The 24,116-nt window shown below is 44.4% G+C and overlaps 1 protein-coding gene across 4 annotated transcripts in view; it reads left to right on the forward strand.

Moving 5' to 3' along the window:
• The first annotated feature begins 4,126 nt into the window (after positions 1-4,126).
• The window catches only part of GCNT4 (glucosaminyl (N-acetyl) transferase 4), a 30,194-nt gene continuing 10,204 nt past the window's right edge, over positions 4,127-24,116 (forward strand). The window contains exon 1 of one of the 4 annotated variants that reach the window (XM_019728130.2): positions 4,127-4,256. The gene's annotated coding sequence lies outside the window, so the exon portion shown is untranslated. Of the gene's footprint in view, positions 4,257-4,603; positions 4,737-5,190; positions 5,796-24,116 lie in introns of those variants that run through there. The other 3 variants (XM_074328818.1, XM_074328819.1, XM_074328820.1) reach the window with 3 other exon arrangements.

Here is a 24,116-nt window from a genome sequence, read left to right on the forward strand (position 1 = left end):
TTTTAGGTTCTAGGAATACAGCAACACATCAAATTCTATGTCTCTGTTCTCATGGATATTATACCTAAAGTATGTCTAGAGTAAACAGCAAACAATTTCATTTCAGATAGTGATAAACGGCAGAATGACCATAGATCAGGATAAAAGGCTAGAAGGTATTATGGAGGTGGGGTTGGCCGTTGTTTTATAAAGGGGAGCTAGACCGGGCCTGGTTTTGAGAAGTTGCATCTGTACAGACAACTGAGTGATAAGAAACTGCTTATGAACTCCATTGCACTCCCACTTACATCATTGTTAATTTATGTCTCATATCTCCTAAATTAGATGGGATTTTCTTCAAGGTCATGGACTGTCTTTTATATTTTTGTATTCTCCCATAGCAACCAGTGCAGTTCTTTGCAAAAGCAAGAACTCAGTGAATAACAGTAGACTCAAAAGCATCTCCTCCTTAAATATACCTTTAAAGACTCCTCCAGCAGAGGATCTGGCAAGTTACCTACTTGTTAAGTAAAAGAAAATCCAAGGAAACACATTAAATCATCAAACACTCAGCCCAAGGCTAGATTTTCTGCTTGCTTCCAGCTGCTACCATAGCTACAGAGTCTCATCAGAAAGTTTTCTAAACATGCCAAGATCTGGCCATCGGCATGACTCCACACTGGTGAGATCAGACACTGAGCTTCGATTGTCAGTGTCTGATGGCTTACCATCTTGTGATGTAATTTCTTGTCTTTTGTAGTCAACTTCCTCTCAACTTCTTACCAGTGTCTCTGGTTGCCTTCAATTTCATTCAACCCCCATTTCCTTAAGTCAACCAGCTGAGTGCTGCAGAAGGCCACTGGATCCTATGGTGTCTCTGAAGGCCAAAGAAGACTCCTTAATACACTTGAAAATCCTTAGTAATTTTAGTGAAACCAATTCAGATGTCTGGGGATGGTTTATCACAATTCCAATTTGGGATTCACAGGGCTTTTAGGGAGGCTTTCCATTTCTTGCAGGGTTACCTTGTTTATCAGATGCTTTCCTTGAGCCAAGAACGACACAATCAGTACTGGAAGGCTGACCCAGCCTTCATCATTTGGTGGGGAAACTCCTGAATTGGGAATATTGAAATCAGTACGTTTCCTACCAATTCTAAAACTGATTTGCTGTTTGACCTGGGCAAGTTACTTGATGCCTTGGAGCCCCAGAACCCATGGTTATAAGATGTGACTTTCCTTTCTCTGATGACACTCAGGATTATCATAAAGACCAAATGAAATCAATGAAAGGAGAAAGCACTTTAAAGCATGCTAATTGCTATGGCATTACAGCATATCATCGTTATAGCCAAAGTAATTCACTATGTTCTTATATTCCATACGATAGGTATTTGCATCCTTTCAGCTTCTCACTTCTGCAGTGAAACTTCAGAAAATTCTGCCACACACACCTCCCTCCTTGGAGCTGTGCTTTTTGATAAGCCCTCCTTACTTATCTTTTTTTTTCCTTTTATCTTAGCTTTTTCCTACATTCCTTAAAGGATATGCTTGGCTAACCCGCCTCTTGGAATGAAATCCTTTTATGGTGTCCTCGGTGACTGCATCCCCTTGGCTGAATTTCTCGAACATGGCTGCCATTTGACCTGTGATTTGTCATTTGGCCTAGTCAGTTGGCTCTTAGCATCTCCCATCTTCTTGGTTAGTTAGGTTCTGGGTGCAGGGACTACCTCTATAACTATAGTGTCTTTCTTTGAGGGCAGGGACTGTGATTTATATCTCTTTGCATCCTCAACTCAAGCAATACATTTTTATTAACAGTGACTTTTGGCAATTGTACTGGGTTGAATAGCGTCCAAATTCTATCTTTGCATATGTAACCAAGTTAAGATAAGATACTGGATGAGCATGGCCATAAAGCCAATGTCTTGTATTCCTTAAAGAGAAATCTGGACAGAGAGGAAACACAGGAAAAGGTCATACAATGACGGAGGCAGAAAAATAGAATCATGCAGCTGCAAGCCGAGAAATGCCAAAGATCGCCAGCAACCACCAGAAGCTACAGGAGAAGATTCTTCCCCTCAGAAGGAGCGCAGCTCTGCCAAGCCCGTGATTTCAGGCGTCTAGCCTCCAGAGCTGTGGAAGAACACATTTCTGCTGTTTTAAGTCACCCTGTGTGTGGTAATTTGTTAGGGCAGCCCTGAGAAACTAATACCCTGAGAATGATGCGCATGAAGGCAGGGCCCAAAGTAGAGGCCTCTCCATGTGCCCGGCCTCACCTTTCCGTGGCCTACCTATAGCTTAACAATAGATCATCCCCCAGTGGCTTAAGCTCGGAATGTCCCCTGTCCCATCCAGTTCCATTTTAGAAAATTACCCTGAAATTTATGATTAATACCCTTAGGCTTATTTGATCACAATCTACCAGGCTAATCCCATCATTGTTCCTGGGTTGCTGACTCCCCATAGAATCACATGGCCAGAGAGAAGGCTCCATGCAGACCCCTGGAACCATCACGTAGCCTCTGGAGGAACGTCCAGATTTTCCCTTAAAAACCCCAAGCCGGTCTGAGAATGTTAAGGCAGTTTTTGGAGGTGTTAACCTGCTGCCTTCTCAGACCCCCGGTGCTCTGACAATGAACGCTTATTCTCTGACCCAAGTCCTGTGTCATCTACTGGCTAAGCGGCGTAGACAACACAGCCCGGGATTCATTTGGCCTCCCGTTTCAAGCATGCTGTCATGTTTAGCAGAGGCCTTCTGGGCCACCATCCAGCCTTGGGCAACTGCTTTCTGAAGACCTGGGGTGCTGATCAGAGCAAGGGAAGGAAGGGACTAACCGAAGGCAGTGGGTAGAGAGGACAGAAAGAGCTAAGTATGGCCTGAGTAGAGAATGCTCTAAAAACGAAGTTTACAGACTTTACGTTAAAGGGGTTTTTAAGGTCTCATCGTAGAAACAATTTGCTTTATGACAAAAAGGCTGATCTGGGAGGTGGAGACAGTGGAGCGAGTGAGTGAATGGATAACAACTTTATAATAAACTCTGCCTATTTGGGAGGGATTGTGTGTGTGTGGATTTTCATAGCACTCCTTGAGATAACTGGAAACTCCATGGTGTGAGCTGGGCTGATGGACGGCTGGTGGGTCATTTGGATTCCAGTGCTGGAGGCCTCGGTTTCCTCAGTTGTTAATGGTATGGACACCGGGACAGACCACCTGGGTCTGAATTTTGGCTCTGCCACTTACTGGCAAGTTATTTCACCTCATTTGACTTCCTTTCCTCATCTGTAAAATCAGAATAGAAATGGCACCTCACTCATAAGGTTGAGGATTGAAAGAGTTAATCTGCGTAAATTGCTTAGAACAAGGTGGAAGATGGAAAATAGAAGCTTTAGCTGTTTTTATCACCATCATCATCATCACTATGTGCCAGGGAGGGACACCCAAGGAGTGAATTATGTGACCTTTAATGACTCTTCCAGGAAAAGGAGGTCCCACTAGGAAAAAGGAGATGATTGCAAAACCGACCGTTTGCTTGAAAATAAGTCTGCAAAGTGAGTAATACTTGCTTCTCCTGAGCACATGGAATTTTTTAAAAGGCAGGGTAGTCTCAGAGTCTCCACTACTGGAAACAGACTCTTGATCCTAGAAGTAAAGAATATGGGATCCCTTGCGGGCTCCTAACCGGTTTACCCTGTCCTATCTGGCTCTGCACCTGCCCAGCAGGCATACAGTAGGTCCTAGTCAACATAGACTGACAGAGGAAGGAAGAAACTAGCTGGGATTGACTTTCCTGGGCCTGCCACATAAGGAAGGCCGGAGGCGCCTCTGGCCGGGAAAGAAAGGGAGCGCCGCGGGGGGCGTCAGGAGTGCGGGTATTATTAGCACAGTTCCGAGCATCCCTCCACGAAGTTGGCACATTCACAAGAACCCGCTACGAAGGCCGAGGCCGAGTCGTAGATATTGCCCAGTTGGCTACGTAGGTGTGTGCTTTCTTGCAATTTTGGGGTGAGCAGGATTGGCACCGGAAACCGCGCCCACAAGGCCAGCCACCCTCACCTCTGCTTGAGGGTAAAGACGAAGCCTTAGTGTCTGTTTGACGTGTAGGCACTGATTGGAAAATAAGTTTGTACCCTATTTATTGGGCATAAAGTTCCACCTTCTCATGTTGCTCGTAGATGACATTGCTCCAGGCTGCGTGGGACACTGTCCGCATTTTACCAATCCGAGCGGGAGACTCCTGCTGGGCTGGAGCCTCGCAGAGCCCCGCCTTCGCAGATGTAAGTTTGCTTTGTCACTGCCCTGTGAGCGACTTTGGACAAGTCACTTAGCTCTCCAGACCTCGGATTTCTTGTCTGTTTAACTTGGGGGGAACCGACCCTTGATGACGCTCAGAGCAGCGGCGGAGACCCGGGCGGCTCTGCGGCAGCAGGGGACGTGGCGCGCGCCTCGGAACTTTGTCCCGAGCGCGGAGCTGGGACCCCGGAGGGAAGGCGCGCGGAGCTCCCTCTGCGGGAACGCATCGGCGGCGCTCCTCCTTTCTCCTCCACGTCACGGGGACCGCTCGGAGGTCTCCCACCCAAGGCCGAGGGAGAGCAACTCCATCGTCTGGCGCGTCGCCGAGGTGGCGACGGTGAAGGCGGGAGCAAGTCGCCGCCGCGGCAGAGGGGCCGGGAGCCCAGAGCGCAGCTGGCGGCTCCAGCCGGGGCGGCCTCTGCAGCCGCGGGGACCCCGCGTTCGGGGCTGCCCCGCTCTCTTTCGTAAGTCGACTTGGTCACGCAGGCCAGCGAGGAACGCCGGGGACCGGGGTGCGGGGCTCCTGTCCCAGCCGCTTGGTGGCGGGGACGCCCGGACCCGACCCTCTTCTCCTGGCTTTCACTTGCCGCCGGGGAAAACTTGGGCGCCGCGTCCCTCTCGGGGATGGGGGCGGAGGCGTCGGCCTGGGAGCCGCATTGGGATCCCTTGCTGAGCTCCGGCCTTGGCCCCGCGCCTGCCGGCCTCCAGGTGTCCCGAGGGGCTGCCACGGGCACCCGGCAGGCGGAGATGGAGTCGCGGAGCGCGTGGGCGACCCCGCCGTGCTCCAAGCGGACGCTGGAAACTTCCGAGGCGAGCGCTGGGAAAGAGGGGGGCCGGCGCGTGTCAGCGCGAGGGGGTCCTGAGAGACGCGGGTCGCGGCGCCTGCACCCGGGGCCCCAGGGCAGAGCGAAGCGGGAAGGTCAGGAGTATCCGAGAGCGTCCGCACCTGGGTTTCCCCCGGACTCTCCCCGAGCGAAGAGAACGCAGCTGCCGGACATACCCTTTCCCGGGGCCAGGTCCCGCTGTCTCGGTCCTCCCAGGCCGAGGGCTACCCAGACCCTCCCAGATGAGGGAAGCCCAGGGACGGAGTCCCCACGCCCGCTTTTCTGAACCCGCCCGCTAGCCTCGCCGCAGCCCTGGACCGGCCTGGCCGGGCCACGCTGCCCAACAGTTGGGCGTCCCCGGCCCGGGGAGGCGGGAGGCGAGTGGGTGGGAGAGGGAGGAGGTGCGCGGGAATGGGCTGCTGCTGCGGCGGCTTCTCCAATAGGACAAGGTGTGTGTTGTGGGGGATGTCTCTTAATTGTTGGGGCATCTCCAGCTGCGGGACTGACCTCCAGGCCGCGCTCTTGGCAGGGAAGGTCTTGTGCGCTTTCTAAGGTCAAGTACTGGTGTGCGGCGGAGCTGGCGGGCCACGTACCCTGGCGAACCAGCGGCTCCTCCCTCGGCCGGCTGGGAGCCTTCGGGGATCTGAGCCAAGAGGTGTGGACTCTGGAATCGGTTTACCATCGTTACTTAGGCTAACGGTGCGAGTGGCTGGTATTGTTTTGTAAATTTCAGAACTATGCTTTCCGGCTTCGGGGAGGTTTTCCGTGTGGTTGTAACTGGGGGAACATGTGTGTTTTCACCCTGGCTGGACAAGCGGAGAGGGGACGTTAGCCTTGCGGCACTTGTCTTTTCCTATTCTCGTCCTAAAAATTGAAAAGCAACACACTGGAAGGTTAAGGGAGTTGGGGATGGATAATATTAAGTGTCCACGTGATTTGGTAGACGTAGAAGTCACTCCTTTTGATTTTACATGGGTAAACATGCCCTTACTATTAAACCACCTATCAAAGAGTCTAGAACCTAACTGCCCTTTTTGACAGCTTTTGTTGATAGTGTCTTGAAGAAGTAAAATCTTTAAAAGTAAGTGAATTATTGCAGACAGTAGTTCCTATGTTGCACTTTCTAAGGACCCATTTCTCTGTCAGAAATGACCAATTAGGATGTCGTTGAATCATCTCTTAACTTACATTTGCAGCGAAACAATAGCTAAAGAATCAGGTTGTGTGACATTGTTTCCTGAAAAGAGTTTCCTTTGGGAGTAGGGGAAAAGTGTTCCTCCTGTTTATCACTTGAAGTCATTCCTTTGAGAGGCAAAGTTTATAGTTATATGCTAAATGCCACATCGTCTGCAGAGAGGTGGATAGGGATGAATGGCATAAACTGGGCAATTAGTCAAAGTTGGAGCTTGATGGCACCATGCTAAGTGCCTCAGAATAGGCAGGCAATAAATAGTTATCAAACTGACTGCATGAACTCAGGTCATGGGTGCAGAGGCAGGTAGAGACTATACAGACACTGCCCAGTTTCTGCTTTCTTCCTTGAGAATCATTGACAAGTGGAGCTGGTAGTGTTGGGAGTATGACTTGGGGACCCGGGACTTACCATAGCACCACATGCTATAAGGAAAACTATGTCAGCTTCAAAAGATTTCCTTTTTAGGCTAGAAGGCAGGAGAAAAACAGTAAGACAGTAAGATTATGTAATGCTGAAAAGTCATTGAAAAGTCACTTCATCAAGCCAAATTTATTGAGCACTTATTGTGTCAGGCTGTACTGGGTGCTGTGGGGTCACAGATGTGCTGCACTGTAGGCAGGAGGCTCATTGGGGAGATTTAAGGTGGTCACCTACTCACCTGAAGGATGGGTAAGAGCTGCTTAAGTAAGTGGAGGGAGGGGAAGAGAAAGGGGGGAGTATGCTCACCCCTGGGAAAGGTGTGCACTAAGACAGAAATGGGGAGAGCAGGGATTGTTCAAGGTCCAGTGTGACCTGAGGGGAGAATGGCACCAGGTGAGGTCAGCAGGTACCAGGGCTGGATGATGCCAGATCTTCGGGCCCTTTTGTGGAATTGATCCTCAGGACTCTTTCACATTTGAAAGTATCCTGATGAGATTTAAATTCAATACAAAGCTCCAGTTGCTGTGTGGAGGATGGATTTGAGGAGCCCCTAAAGTAGACAGGGCTGGTTTTGGGGTTTTGAGAGGCTTGGCAGTCTAGGCTGAGGTAGTGGCAGTGGGGTTGACACAAGTAGGTGGATTCAAGGCAACTCTGGAGTGACCTGGTGACTAGTTTTGTGTACAGTGTGAGAGTGCGGGGTGACTCCTGCTGAGTTTGGGCTTGAGCACTTGGGTAGATGGCTCTGCTCTTTACAAGAGGGAACATGGAGGAGGGGTGGGTTTGAGGAGGAAAGACGAGTCTGGTTTTGTTAAGTCTGAGCTACTTTCAAGGCTCTGGAGTGGTGTCGTGCAGGGGACCCTGCTCACTGAGCCATTTGTCGTGTGGGGCGGTCTGCAGGGCCTCTGCTCCCGCTCCCCACATAAGAACGCAGGACATGGTGAGGCCAAAAAGGAACACCCACGGAGCCATAGGTAGGGGAGTCATACCACTATAGTCTCACTGGAGGCTGGAGTCACACGACCAGCAACCTGCTGTCTGCTTCTCTGGCCGCCAACCCTCCAACTCTCTACTCAACTCCCTCACCAACCTGCGCAGCCGCGGCAGTTATATTGGTGGCTAATTGGCTAACTGGTTACAGCTGACGGCCATCTATTACCCGAGCCAGCACCTTTCCGCGTGAGGCCAAGAGCCTGGAAACTGCTCTCTGGGACTCTGTCCCCACAAGTGGAAATACTTAATAAGTGGTTGGATAGAGCAGCCCCCAGCTGACCCTCCAAAGAAGCTGGTGTCATCTGTATTGGGATGTTATGTTAAGCCTAGGGTGGATTGGGGGAGTGGTGTGGACCTGGAAAAGAACCCCTATCTTCTTGAGGAGAGGTGGGAGGAAAACCAGGGCCGTGCTGGATCTCCAGCTGTAGTGGGAGTGAGCACCCTGTGGTGTGTGTGTGTCCCTGTGTGTGTGTGTGTGTGTGTGGTGTGCACTGCAGGGCCATCACACTTACCTGGAAGCGGCTCCTCAGGTAAGAAGTGGGACAGAGAGCTGGCTTTCTTACGATAAGATAGCCTCACACTTATTGATGTGTGAATGGGATGGAGCGAGTGGGAAGAAGAGGTTGACCACACAGAACATCTGGAGGGCCCTCCCTCTCTTGGAGTATTAGGTAAAAAACGTGATTCTGCGCGCGTTTTGATATCAAGCTCATATAATATAAACCATCAACATCTTACTGAAACAATATTTTGAAGCACTTATAATGGTGAAATTTGAAGTTTTACTTCACAGACCAGGCAAATTTAATGATTTGGAGAAACAGATGGAAATCACACAACAGAACGTCAGTGTGGCTAAGAGTGGCCCCTGGAGTGAGACTTCAGAGACCCTGGTTGCTGCCCTGCTACTCCCTCGCTTCACACCTGGCCCAAGTTTCCTGACCTTTCTGCCTTGGTTTCCTGGTCTCTGAAATGGCACCACACCTAAGGGGTGCATGCTGCATGGTGCCTTCTCGTGGTCTGTTGTGAAGACAGCATGCGTGCGTCATGCATATGCAGTGTCTGCACGAGGTCTGCATGTATGCATGATGCGTGCGCAAGGCAGGCATGTGTGCCTGATGCCTGCACAACGTGTGCATGTGCCTCATACATACATGTACAATGTGTGCGTTGCGCCTGGCGCACACTGCTCAGTAAGCCTTAGCCCTGGTGGTTCTGTTATGATGATGTAATTGCCATCGTTTCCAGATGTAGAATCTGAGACCCAGAGAATTTTGAGAACCTGTCCAAGGCTGTAGAGCCAAACAGTGGCAAAGTTAAGGACAGGATCACATTTGCCTGACTCCCAGGCAGGGGCATCTTCCACTTAGCATGTCAACAAGTGTCAGGTGCTGGATGACATATGAAATTAACTGTGATAAATTGATAAGGTGGGTGCTCAACAGAGTGCAGAGAAGCAAAACAAGATTATCAGTGTCAAGGCGTACAGACTTTTCCTAAGCAATTTAGAGATGTATGTTTTGTATTAATTTGCATTGCTTTACATGTCATTTTATATGCATTTCCATCTGCTGGTAATTTTCCTAGTGAGATCTAAAGGCTGAAGCTTCAAGTATATAAGATCAAATAAAATTAATCGGGAATTAACCGCACCACAGCTCCTCTGTGCTTCAAAACCTAATGGGCCCCTGGGCACAGTGGGTTCAGTGTGGGCTTGTGGGGAAAGGACTGGATCAATATTTACTATTTTAGAAGATGTGGGAAGCCAGATACCATTTGATAAAAGCAGGTCACATCTTAATATGTAGTGAAGCTTGTTCTGCTGAACATAATAGAAAAATACAGGAACAATGGAAGAAGACCAGAGGGAAACTGCCTATCAAATAAAATGCCAGAAGATGAAACAGAAACAGAAACAGAAGTCTGCTTTATGAAGCTGAACTAATAAGAAACACTAAGGGTCAGTAGTTAAAGGTGCAACTTCTGCTAAGCAATATAAAATTGTAAGCATAATCTTAAATACAATCTTAAATGTGTGGGGTTTTAAAACCAATAAATTCTCCCTAATTTGGATTTATTGGGAAATAGGCCATTGTGTCTTAGTAAAATCTTAGAATATATGAGGTGTGATAAGAAAATCTGAACATTTAAATTTTCAAAATTTATTACAGTAAAAGACACATTGCCGTTAATCCCCCTCAAAACATTCCCCCTCGCTTCAAACACACTTATCCCATCGTTCTTGCCACTTCCTGAAGCAGTTCTAGAAGTCCTCTTTCATGAGTGTCTTTAGTTGTGCTGTTGTGGCTGCCTCGATGTCCTGAATCTATTCAAAACATTTCACTTTCATGGTCATTTTGACTTTGGGGAAGAGCCAGAAGTCGCACGGTGCCAGATCCGGTGAATACGGTGGATGAGGACACACTGTGATGTTTTTATTTGACAGAAATTGCTGTACTAGAGGCAATGTGTGACATGGAGCATTGTCATGATGGAGGATGAAGACACAAAAAAAGGATTTCCAGAACTGCTTCCGAAAGTGGCAAGAATGATGGGATAAGTGTGTTCGAAGCGAGGGGAAGTATTTTGAGAGGAATTAATGGCAATGTGTCTTTTACTGTAATAATTTTTATTGAAACATTCACTGTATTTTGTGATCACATGGTTGCTGTGTGTGTGTTTTAAGTATAATTCTGTGACTTAGAGCAGTGGTTCTCAAAGAGCGGTCCTTGGACCAGCTGCATCAGCATCTCTTGGGAACTTATTAATTTGCACCTGGGAAATGCAAATTCTGAGAACACTGTATCTGCTGAATCAGGACTTCTGGGCCCAGTAACCTGTGTTTTACTATTTGGAACCAGCTTCGGTTCCCCCTTGAGCTTTCACTTCTTTGGTCTTAACCTTCCATTTTTCTCTTGTAGTCACTAGCTTCTCACTGTGCTGCATCCTCAGTATCCTCACAGAGGATTATACCCAGTCACAGATCCATCCCTTCCTCCTTCCCAAGGTCTAAATTGGTGGACGATGCTTTTTAAGATCCCTTTAGGCCAGGGGTGTCCAAACTTTTTTCAACATTTTTTACCAAGGGCCATATGTGGTAAAATGCACAAACAGCCGGGCCACTCACTCGAGGTGAAGTACGTATTGCCTCACCTGGTTTATTTAAGTAAACTAAATATATTTTTGGAATTTGCTACGGGCCAATTAACAATGGATTGTGTACCGCAGTTGGCCCGTGGGCCGCAGTTTTGACACCCCTGCTTTAGGCAATCACGCTCTATAGCTCTATGGTTCTCACGCTATCTAGAACCACATTGGTTTTGCTGACTTTTTTTTAAAAAGTCTTCTGGCACTCTCATACCAAACAAACAGACTCTTCCCAAACATACAGTCAGTCAAAACGCTGCGCTGTTCTCTATAGATGCTCCTGTTAAACCACATTTCTCCATCTGGTACGAGTGCAGTTCATTTCTTGGATCTAAGTGTTAGTTTTTATCTCTGTTAAATTTCATCTTACTAGATTCAAGTCTATCCAGATCTGTTTGTGTCCTACTTCTTTTTTTTTTTTTTTTTTTTTTTCCGCAGAAGCCTTTATGTACTCTGCCAATTTGGCTGCTGAGGAATGTCCTGGCCCCAGGAATTAACGATATGACTAGTTTTGTGAGAGGCCTTCCCCACAGTTAATGAGGCTTGAAAACTTGGCGTCTTGTGCAATCCTTGTGGGGCTAACAGAGTAATTGTCATCAGTCCTGTCATTGTTCACATTGAAATTACTGCTGTTCGGAAAGCGCTCCCTCACACCTTTGCTGCACGTATGGCTTGTTTTCTAGCTCCATCCTTGGTGCCTCTCACAGTACAGTCATCTGTAGCACGTGGTCAGGAGCTGTCTGACTGTGGTGACTGCTTCCCCTCTCTCTCCTGTATTTATACCACCAGCTGAGGTTTTTTGTTTTTCTGTTTTGTAGGTGACACAAAGGTATGTTTTAGCTTATCCGTGATCACATGAAGGTGAACTCAGAAATTTCAAAATAACAGGAAGTAAAGATTGTGCCTCATCATTTCTCTCTGCTTCCCGGCGACCACCCTCCTCCCCCCAAGTTTTAGAACTCAAGAGTTTTGTGCTCAAGTCCACATTTAGCCAAGAGATTCAGATTTTTTAAAATATTTTTAATGTAAAATTTTGTTCATATGTGATTCTTTTTTTATTTTTTAGAATTCTTTTTGAAAATTAAATTTATTGGGGTAACATTGATTAATAATAGTTATGTGAGTTTCAGGTGTACAATTCTATAACACAATCTGTATAATACATTGTATGCTCACCACTCAGTGTCAGTTCTTCTGTCACCATATGTTTGACCCCTTTTACCTTCTTTATCCTTCCCCCATTTCCCTTTTCCATTCTGTTGTCTGTGTCTATGAGTTTGATTATTTTGTTCATTCGTTTGTTGCTTTCTGTTTTATATCCCACATATGAGTGAAATCATATGGCTCTTGTCCTTTTCTGTCTGATTTACTTCACTTAGGGTGATTCTCTCAAGATCCATCCTTGTCGTCCAAATGGCAATATTTCATCAATTTTTATGGCTGAGTAGTATTCCGTTGTGTATATGCACCACCTCTTCTTTATCCAATCATCTATCGAAGGACACTTTGGTTGTTTCCATGTCTTAGCTACTATGAATAATGCTGCAGTGAACATAGGGATACATTTATCTTTATGGATAAATGTTTTCAGAGTTTTTGCATAGATATGCAGAAGAGGGATTGCTGGGCCATATGGTAATTCTGTTCTTAATTTTTTGAGGAACCAGCATACTGTTTTCTGTAGTGGCTGTACCAATTTACATTCCCACAAGCAATGTATAAGGGTTCTTTTTTCTTCATAGCCTCTCCAACACTTGTTATTACTTGTCTTATTGATAATAGCCATTCTAACAGGTATGAGGTGATAGCTCGTTGTGATTTGGGTTTGCATTTCCCTCACACCTAGTGAAGCTGAGCATCTTTTCATACATCTGTTGACTGTCTGTCATACATGATGCTTAAAAGGTGTACAATTAGATAATATAATTGTACAAAAAAAAGTTTTAAAAGGCAAAAAGCAAAACAACTTTATATCAAAAATTCTTTTAGCCGTGGTTGCTAGAGCATGAAGTACATGGAACCCTACACTGTTATTCATGATCCTTATCTAATCCTACTCAAGCCCTCTCTCTTTCCCTCCCCCTGCACTAAAAGACCAGCCTTAAATCAAACTGCAAAAATCTTCAAAACATCCAAGCCTGCTTTCCTCCTCCAAGATGCCGTGAAACCTCTTTCGATGTGATGTTCGTGGCAAGCAAGGAAGAAAGTGCCTGTGCTAATGGAGCTCCTGTAATCTCTAGCAAACCTGCATGAATACTTCGTACTTCTAGCTCTTTGATTGCTTTCAGTCTCCCACCTTCTCCTCTTCTTGTTTTATAATCTAGTTAAGGGGGACAAAGACGAAGTTGTCCCATTGGAGGAGGATGTCCTGGCTGTGCTCAGACTGGAGAGTCCACCTGTCTGCTCTGGTTAACCTGGTCCTGTTCCCAGAGGCTATGCAAACTGGCATTTCTCCTGGTCATCCACCAGATCTGGGCAGCCCACAGCAGGGCAGCTGGTTCAGACTGCAGCAGAGGGTGGGTGGTTGTGCCCAGGAGCAGGAAGAACAAGGCCCCAGTGCTTGCTTGCCAAGGTGCCTTTTCTCTTCCTTCTTCTGTTCCCCTGCGTCACTACAACATACTTGGCATATTTGCACTTCTGCGTCCTTTCTCCACACCCACATTCCACCTGGGTGGGACAAGGAAGGGCAGCCATCATGTTCCACCAGGTTCTCTCTTTAGCCTTTCCAGCAACTTCCCTGCCCTACGACCAGCCAGGCAGAGTCAGACAGCTGTGTAGCATTAGATAGGTCGGGAGAGAGAAGTGGGATGACACACAAGGTAGACACAAAAACCAGACCATGAAAAACAAAAAGTAATAGAATCATATGGAGATTATGGAGCTGAAGGGATGAAGGAAGGAAGGGATGGGGAACCAGAGGAGAGATTCTAAGAAAGGAGGAACATAAAATCAACATGGTGGCAAGAAAATCCCTGAATAAAAGAAATGTTTCCAAATGCTGGCTAGTGGGAAATTATTTGTACAATAAAATTTAAATGTAACAAAATGACTGGGATTTCTTGGGATTGTATTATCAAATCATCCAAGTCCTCACTAATTATTTCTCTCTGTATTCCTTCAGGCAACACAGTTTCTAGCTGTATCTCCCCAGAATCTAGACAGTGCCTGCCCAGCATGGCACGTGGTACACACACATAAATGTTTGAATGGATGGGCAATCAATTGAAGGGGGAATAGAAGTAGGATATATAAGCATCAAGATGTGTGTGTGTGTGTGTGTGTGTGTGTGTATAGTTATATATAAATACGTATTACCCAAAAGAAGTGAAAGCAGGAAGGTGAACAGATAACTTAATATGTCCATGTCCATAGCAGCAGTATTCACAATAGCCAAAGGTTGGAAGCAATCCATGCAAATGTCTATGGACAGTAAATGGATAAACAGAATGTGGTATATACACTGGAATATTATTCGGCCTTAAAGAAAATGGATGCAACTTGAAGACATTGTATTAAGTGAAATAAGCCAGTCATGAAAGGACAAACACTGTGTGATTCCTCCTATACGAGGTTCCTAAAATAGTCAAATTCATAGAAAGAGAAAGTAGAATGGTGGTTGCCAGGGACTGGGAGGGAGGAAGAAATGGCAATTAGCGGGTAATGGGTACTGAATTTAAATTGAGGAAGATGAAAAAGTTCTCTGGACGCGTGGCGGTGAGGGCTGCACAACAGTGTGAATGCTACAGAACTATACACTTGGAAATGGTTACAATGGTAAATTTTGTTATATATATTTTACCACAATAAAATAATAGAAAAAAGTTTGTATGATCTTCAATTAATTGATAACTATGGAATAACAAAAGAAATGTTATTTTTCTAACATAGAAATGAAGCAGGCAGTACTCGGAAAGTATCTTGTATATTATAACGAGAAGACAGCAGTGACACCAGATTTAAAAAGATGTTTAAAAACTGCTACTAAGAGTGGATTGCCCGAATCCTAATACGAGACAAGGACTTTCAAAGGCTTTCAGTCCTGCTCATTCCCAGTTACCCCTATGATGCCCACTTAAAAAAAAAAAAAAAAAAAAAAAACTTTTAATTTGAAAATTTTTAGACCTACAGAAAAGTTGTAAGGACAGTGTAGTGGGCACCCATCTGATTCCCCCTTGACCATAAGAACGGGGACGGCTTTGACGGGGCTTCTGCACCATCCTACCAGATGGAGACCCCCCCTCAATGCTGCCTCTGGGTGCCGGAGCCCACGTGGCATGTTGCGGACAAAGTCCGATCCCTGTTTGCAGAACAGCCTCTGCTCTGTGGTCATCAGTGCTCCGCTGGCTGTCGCTTGTTTCAGTGCTTTCCGCCCCTTCACGCCATGCAGCCTGTGTGTCAGTCTGCCCTCCCTGCCAGAATGTACCCATGCGGGAGCTCTGGTCACAGGACCCCTGTGAGCCAGCACGCTGGGCGCTCTTTCACAGATAAGGAGGGAACGGGCTAAATAGATTAGGGACAGCTCCTTACGGCAGTCAGGACTTAAATTCAGAACCATCGGCTTTAAGGTCCAAACCCACTATTTTCTACACAAAGATAGAACAGGAGAAGATGGAGGGGTCAAATGTGGGGTAGGGAGGAGAGGAATGTGGGTCAGGCAAGTAGGGAAGGAAGGAGAGTGACTCAGAACTACTCAACCTGGTTCACCCTACATGGCACTCATGTCTTTCTCTTGATAAGTAACAAACTCGCTACAAGACAAGCCCTCAAGAAGGCAGCCCACCTGCAAGGTGACTTTCAGAAATGATGTGGCCTACTGGCCTGGGGCTTACCTAGGCTTGGTGAGCAGGCTGCAGGCCCCTGCTAGCATCGGTGGTGATTCGGTAAATCTGGGAGTCTGCTTTCCTTCAGATGTTTACCTAAAGCCTCCATCTGCCTGTGAATACAGAGGGATGAGAAGTTCGGCGTTATCTGAGACACATAATTTTGCATTTGGCTATATACCAGATTGTACTGTTGTATAAGCAGACACTTTATCCTGGGTTAAATTTAAGTGTGTGTGTGTGTGTGTGTGTGTGTGAAGCATTACCCTTTTCATTTGGCCATCTTTCAAAGTACATGTTTGCAAAGTTGCTTAAACATATAAGGGCTTATTTTTCTTATATAGCAAGAATACACAGTGGGCATTTACAGCTACTGGGTCGGTAGTTTGAGGATATCAGGGCTGAGGTCTCTGGGAGTCTCTTGGCTTGGTCTTTGTGGTCCCAAGATGGCTGCTAACTGTCATGTCAGTTCCAGGCAGAAAAGTGGATGAAGAGAAAAAGATAACAAAACGACATACTTCTCCCCCAATGAGGTTCCTTTAAAGAACCGTACCAGATACCCCACATTATATTTCATTGACTGCTTCTCTCTAATGGAAGCTGGGGAAAAAGGCTTTTAGAGGTGTCTGTTTCTGCCGCCAACAATAGAGGGGTTCTCTTGGTAAAGAAAAAAGGGAGGATAGATGTTGGAAGGCAACTGGCCGTCTCTACCACAGCCATATATAACATCCTCACCTACCAGGTCTGTTTCCGAATTTCATCTCACTGATCTCTGTCCATTCTGGCACCAGTACCACAGTTTCAATGACAGTAACATTATAATCTGTGTGAAAATCTGAAGTCTAGTTTTTACTTTTTATACAGTTGGCATATGTTTGCTTAAATGTTTAGTTTTTTAACTAACCAATCTTTTTACTTTTTTATTATATTGACCTAAAATAAATCCCACATGTTGAGAGACCTGTTATCATAATTAAAACCATTGCTAGAGTGCATTCTCGTAGGAAATGCCAACTGCTGAGCTTCCTGGAGTCATTTCTAGACTTGACTTTTGGTAAGACATTTTTATACAAAATCTCTGCTTTTGAAATTGCTGTTTTGGCAGATTCCCGAGCACAACAGATTTTATTTGTTCCACTCCTTTAACTTAATTTTAAATTCCTGAGTCTTAACTTTGATGTGTCTGTACGCACACGAGCTCTCGGGACAATGTGTACATTTTAAACCAAAAAACACAGATCTTTCCTAGATGGTGACATCATGCCCGAGTTGCCAGAAAATTCAGTGGCAGTGCACAAGCATATTGAAGTCTCCAATTCAGCTCCCGGCCACGTCTGCACAACACAGAAAACAAAGGAGCTCTTCTGATGATTTAAACCTGAGTGTGTCTAATCCATTCATAGAGAGTTTGGCCTGGCCTTAAGCCACTTCTGCCATGATTCACAGCTGCTTATCCCCGTGCTGCTTCTGTGATGTAGTTGTGGGCATTAGAGATTCTACTTTAAATGCCCACATAGAAATCAGAGTTACTATACATCTCTAGCTGCTATGTAACTTTTGAAGAATTAATTTTGGCCAGTATAAAATATGGAATTAGACATATAATAACAAGTGCTTCCAGAATTTTCTGAAAGGAAAAGAAAATTATACCATGTAGACCTTGGGTGAGGAAATTTTTTGTTTCCATCCTGGTGTACTATATATACATTTAAAAAAATAGACAAATGTTTTCAATTCAGTTTTTCTTTTTTTATAGAAAAAGAAGCCAACGTATTCTTAACCTACATTTTAAATTTAGAACATAAAATATATTTCAGTTATCTATTACATCCAGCTAAGTGTGGAAGGCAGAGAAGAGGAGAACCTGAGAAAGGAATGTAACCACGCTGTTTATAAAGCTTGAGAGGCCAAGATGGAATACATTAATTAACCCCGTTTCTGTAATCTTTGTATCTAAAAAGGAGGAAACATTTTATTTGAGCTGTTTCCACCTGAGCTAAAATTTGAGGGCATAGGTATTCTTGAAATCCACCTTTCTTTTTTTTTTTTTTTTGTCTGTAGGAAGAAGCTCTTAATGTTTTGCAAAACAGGATGAGGGCCACATAGTATTACAAAATAAAATCTTTTCATTCAGCAATATCATTGCTGTCCCTTTAGACTTTCTGCTAAAGACCTTTTATCCAAGTGCCTTTGCCCAACAAGATACATAGTAAGCTTTCGATGTTTGCCCTGTGGAGAAGATGTAACAAAGCCCAGAGCCAAGTTGGCTTTCTCCTAACTGGTGTGGCCATAGAAAGCTGGCTGAATTCTGCACCGTTTTTGCTCCGTTGCTGTAGCCCAGATTTCTGACGACCTTGAGGGACCACCATCTGGTAAATGCATCCTGATGTGGATTGCTCGTTTCAAACATGACCTTATATGGCTCCGTACATCTCCCCACACCTGAGATGCTACAGTGATATTCCTACTTGGAAGAATTATAATTCTGAAACAGTGGTTGATAGACTGAAGCTCATGCCCAGCATTTTTCTTGTGATCTCTTTTCTCACATCTTGCAGGTAAGGTAGACCTTTGTTTAAGAAAGGTGGTGACCATAGTTTTCATGCTTGTAAACTAAGGCACGCTGCCAGTAGAGGAAGTCATCAGTTGTGACACATTCTCCAGATGGATGCAGAGCATCCTGTTTCCTGAGCTGAGAGTTGGAACTTGGCATATGACCTGAGCAGCTGAGCGCTGGCAGAGGCCCTCTGAGGGTGTGTGTGTACTCGCATGGCTACAGTATCCTCAGTTTGCTCCGTGGTCCCTGGGGTTGGCTCAGCTGAACGAGGATGCTAGATAGAACCAGACGTTGCCATTTTGCACCGTCTGGAGAAGAACTGCCCTTCAAGATACTGAACTTAGAGGGAAAGTTGATAGCTTCTATAATGCATGGCATTACAGAAGCTTTTTAGCTAATCACAACTCTGCACAGAACTAGTTGCATTTGCTCTTCTTGGATGTTAAAGGAATTCTTTAGCTATCAGTCTTTCATAAGCTGTTGAGCAGACTGGGGGGAAAGAACTCTAAAATTTAACTAGGGTGACTATCTTCCTGTCTTTCAAAATCCAAAACAGTTGAATGTCTTCAGGATGCAACAGACATTAACAGAAAAGAATGTTGTCAAATAGTGAACAACAAATAAGAAATAGCATGAAGGGAATAATAGCTATTTTAGAAAAAGAAAACTAAACCACAACATACTGAGTCTTTCCTAGGTTTCCCAGTAAACCGTTTCTCTTGTAGAGGTCCTAGTACCCCAAACCTGCACGCCGAAGTTGTTTGTTTTCTTTTCCCCATACACCTGTCCACACACACGGTGTCATAGGACCTTCATAACAGCGTTGTGGGATAGAAAACCCATTATCCCATTTGGCACATGGCAAATAAAGACCTGCCCAAGATTAAATGACTTGCCAGGGTTGCTTGAGGAAGTTTTGAAGGCAGAGCCCAGACTAGAACTTGGGTCTTCTGATGTTGTCCCCTGAGCAACTCCCCTGTAGGTATGTACATGGGGCTGGGGGTAGAGCATGAACAAGGCCTGTCCAGGAGACAGAAAGGACAAGTTAACAAAGAACTGCCACTGGGATACGTTCTTAGAAGAAAAGCAGAACTATGATAGGCAAGCGATGCGAGAAGGGAGATGAGAGAGGACCCCGGGGATGGATATTTCTTCTACAACTTGAGCGACATGGAGGGTCCAATCAGGCCAGGATCCAGAGGGAAATTGTCTAACCCCGGGGACAGCAGTGCAAAGGTCCTGAGGAAGGAAAGAGGCCGGTGTTTTGGAGCTTTTGGAGCATAACGAGCAAGAGAAAGAGCAGACTCAGATGAAGTTGGAGAGGAGGGCGGGCACTGGAACTGGCTGGGCCTTGTTTGTGGCCATGGAACGGGTTTCTGGTTTTACTCTAAGTGCAGTGAAATCCCAGTGAAGGGTTTTAAGTGTAGGGAGTGGGACCGCGGAGAGGAGTGATCTGATTTATGTGTTTAAAAGATCCTTTTGGCTACAGTACAGAGAATGGATTAGAGGGAGCTAGCGAGGAGGTTATTTCACATGCAGGCAGGAATCGATGCTGGCTTGGATTAGAGTGGTTCCTGGGGAGTGGAAAGGCGTGGGTGGATTTGAAATCCGTTTTAGATATAGAACCACCGGTTTCTACTATTGTCAAAAGATTGGAGAGGCAGCCTCGCATTGTGGTTAAAAGTGTAGGCTCTGAAATTGGGCCATAGTTGAAAATCCTGGCCTCTCCACATCCTGGCTATTTATCCTCTGTGACTCAATTTCCTAATCTGAAAAATGAGGGTAAACCGCATAGGTTTACTGAATGGAATAAATAAGATAATGCAAATAGTACTAGTGCTCAATGTAGGCCATGAGGAAGTGACAGGTATGTGTCCAGTGACTGGCAGCTGAAGATTTTTGTTGCTTTTGACCAGAACAGCCACAGTGGAGGAAGCAGTGGAGGTGAACTGAAGGCCACCATGGGGAGAAGAGGTCCCCCCTCTGTTCAGTCCCTTGAGGGGGGAGCAGTTAGATGTATACACATGAGTGTAGTGGGGGAAACATGTTCCTGGCCTCCCAAGAATGGGCCAGTGTTAAATGACGGCTAGATCTCTCTTCCCTCATTTAGAGAAGGAGGAATTTGGACTCAGTCACCATTAAAGTCCTATCAGTTTTAGGATTTTGCTTTCTAGCCTTCTTCAGGAATTATGGGTGAATTAATTAAGCTGTGGTGGAGAAGCCTCCCAAAAGTAAATTCCATTATTTAAATGTCTTTTTTTCCCTATAGAAAAGCATGTTAACCTCTGTTAGAAATCTTTTACTTTCTAACAATTTACAGACCCAGTTTAGAATAGGACTCATTTCACAGTATATTGTGAAATGAAAGAAACAGATAAGACGGTGCCTTATATACTGAGACGTTTTGTTAAAAAGCAAGCCAAAAAAGCTGTGTTTATTGAAACGTCTGGCAGGACACACTGTTCACAAAATGTCCTTACCAGGTAGGTGGTGGATTACTGGGGAGCTTTGTTTTCTTCTTTAGACATTTCTGACTTTCTGATTTTTTTATTTAATGAGTGTTTACTTGTATAAACAGAGAATGGAAAACCTTTTCGTTTTCCTCTTTGAGACCAGCCCTTGTGTTATTTGAGGACTGCTTGTTCTCAGTTTCTATTGTCTTACTGACCCAGTCACGCCATTCTTGTGTTTTGGCCTACTTACTGTTTCCTGCTCACAGTCTAATAATTATTGTCTATATCAGTCTTCCTTCTAGAACAATGAGAATGTAAGGTCACCTTGGCAAAGAAACCTTCCTTCCTGCTCCTTCACAAACTCTTCAGGTGCTGTGAGGGTGTGGAGGAAATTCATCTCGGCTGAGTCAGCCTCCCACTTGGTCTTACTCCAGAACCTTCTCTAGGTTTGGTAATGAGCATGTCATCAAAGAGAATCAATGGCTTTATTGAAATCAAGTTGCTAACACACAGTAGAGGGACCTTAGCTTATTCAAGTAGATCAGGAACATTTTGTTTTAGTGAGCTCATTTTTATATTCGTGTCCTTGTGTGATGATTCTTCTTTGTAAGACGTTAGCAAGAAACAAAATCCTGACTTTTCTAAATCAATACACTCTTCACATCCTATTCCGCACACTGACATATGACACAAAGTTTAAGAAGTTAAAGGTGGACCACAAAGGGAATAGTCTGCACACAGAGAGATTTCACCCAGAAGAAGTTTCCTAAAATAATTAGTAATTCTCAGAGAGCCCAAACTGTGTCCCTGGTCACGGCAAGAACAGGTGAGTCAGTAAGTAATCAGTGACAGCATATGAGATAAGAGTAACTGATGGCCGAATTTCTTTGGATGAACTGGTTTTCTCTTCCTGTAATGGTTGGAAGGTTGACTAATCTCTTCCTTAGCACAGGGATTGGCCCAGCCTCTGAGTGCAAGACCAGAAGGGGCTGGTTCTCCAGGTAAAGAATCCCTTAAAAAGGGTGGGTGGGCTTAGGACTTCCAACATGGTTTGCTGTTCATTTCTGTTCCAGCTTTAGGACAGTTAGATAAGAGATAATAATGAGAAATTTTAGTCACGGACTAAAAGTGTTGTGGGAAATAGAGAGTATTTTTTCTGTATATTCCATGAGACAGTACTGCCCAGAGGGTTATGAGTACATCTCCGGAGCAAGACTCTGGGTTCCAGTTCCAACTAAAGCACTTTCTAGCCGCGTAGCCTTGGGCAATTTCTTAATCTCCTTGTGCCTCAGTTTACTGTCTTGTAAAAGAGGAATAAAGGTGGTACCTCCCTCATTGATCTGTTGAGGGGATTGAGTACTTAGAACTCTTTATTGAGGGATTCTACGTTAATAACGATATTATTAGAATAATCAAGAACATTACATGGAGGCACTCAGGCATTAATCCTAAAATATTGAATTTATGTTGAGACTTTGGGGAAAAATAGGAGAAGGTTGAAAATTAAGACAATAAGCCAAACGTCTGGGCAAGATCTTTTTTAATTAGTTTATTGGGATGACAATTGTTAGTAAATTTACGTAGATTTCAGGTGTACAATTCTGTATTACATCATCTATAAATCCCATTGTGTGTTCACCACCCAGAGCCAGTTCTCCTTCCATCACCATATATTTGATCCCCTTTACCCTCATCTGTCACCTCCTCCCCACTTACCCTCTGGTAACCACTAAACTATTGTCTGTGCCTATGAGTTTTTGTTTCTCATTTGTTTGTCTTGTTCTTTTGTTGTTTTTGGTTTACATACCACATATCAGTGAAATCATATGATTCTCTGCTTTTTCTGTCTGAGTTATTTCGCTTAGCATTATAATCTCAAGATCCATCCATGTTGTCGCAAATGGTCCTATTTCATCTTTTCTTACTGCCAAATAGTATTCCATGGTGTATATATACCACAACTTCTTTATCCATTCATCTATCGAAGGACATTTGGTTGTTTCCATGTCTTGGCCACTGTAAATAAAGCTGCAGTGAACATTGGAGCACACGTGTCTTTATGGATAAATGTTTTCAGATTTTCTGGGTAGATACCCAGGAGAGGGATTGCTGGGTCATATGGTAAATCTATTCGTAATTTTTTGAGGAGCCTCCACACTGCCTTCCATAACGGCTGCACCAGTCTGCATTCCCACCAACAGTGTATGAGGGTTCCTTTTTCTCCACAGCCTCTCCAACACTTGTTACTATTTGTCTTGCTGATGATAGCCATTCTGACTGGGGTGAGGTGATATATTTCATTGTGGTTTGTATTTGCATTTCTCTGATGATTAGTGATGTTGAGCATTTTTTCGTATGTCTATTTGCCATTTGTATGTCCTTTTTGGAGCTATGTCTCTTCAGGTCCTCTGCCCATTTTTCAATTGAGTTGTTTGTTTTTTTGTTGTTGAGTTGCATGAGTTCCTTGTATATTTTGGATATTAGCCCCTATCGGCAGCACTGTTTGCAAAAATCTTCTCCCATTCAGTTGGTTGCCTCTTTATTTTGTCGATGGTTTCTTTTGCTGTGCAGAAGCTTTTAAGTTTCATATAGTCCCATTCATTTATTTTAGCTTTTGCTTCCCTTGCCTTTGGAGTCAAATTCATAAAATGCTCTTTGAACCCAAGGTCCATAAGTTTAGTACCTATGTTTTCTTCTATGCAGTTTATTGTTTCAGGTCTTATGCTTAAGTCTTTGATCCATTTTGAATTAATTTTGGTACATGGTGACAGATAGCAGTCCAGTTTCATTCTTTTGCACGTGGCTTTCCAATTCTCCCAGCACCATTTATTGAAGAGGCTGTCTTTTCTCCATTGTATGTTTTTAGCTTCTTTGTCAAAAATTATCTGTCCATATTTATGTGGTTTTATTTCTGGGTTCTCAATTCTATTCCATTGGTCTATGTGTCTGTTTTTCTGCCAATACCATGCTGTTTTGATTATTGTAGCCCTGTAGTACAAGCTAAAGTCAGGGAGTGTGATACCTCCAGTATTGTTCTTTTTTCTTAAGATTGCTTTGGCTATTCTGGGTCTTTTGTTGTTCCATACAAATCTGATAATTTTTTGTTCTATTTTTTAAAAAAGATGCCGTTGAGATTTTGATGGGGATTGCATTAAATCTGTATATTGCTTTTTGTAATATGGCCATTTTAACTATGTTGATTCTTCCAATCCATGAACATGGAATGTCTTTCCATTTCTTTGTGTCTTCTTCAATTTCTTTTAAAAATATCTTATAGTTTTCAGCATACAGATCTTTCACATCCTTGGTTAAGTTTATTCCTAGGTATTTTATTCTTTTTGCTGCAATTGCAAAAGGAATTGTTTTTTGTATTTATTTTTCTGAGATTTTATTGTTAGTATATAGGAATGCAATGGACTTTTGTACGTTGATTTTGTA

The sequence above is a fragment of the Rhinolophus sinicus genome, linkage group LG03 (genome assembly GCF_036562045.2).
Source record: "Rhinolophus sinicus isolate RSC01 linkage group LG03, ASM3656204v1, whole genome shotgun sequence".
NCBI lineage: Eukaryota > Metazoa > Chordata > Mammalia > Chiroptera > Rhinolophidae > Rhinolophus > Rhinolophus sinicus.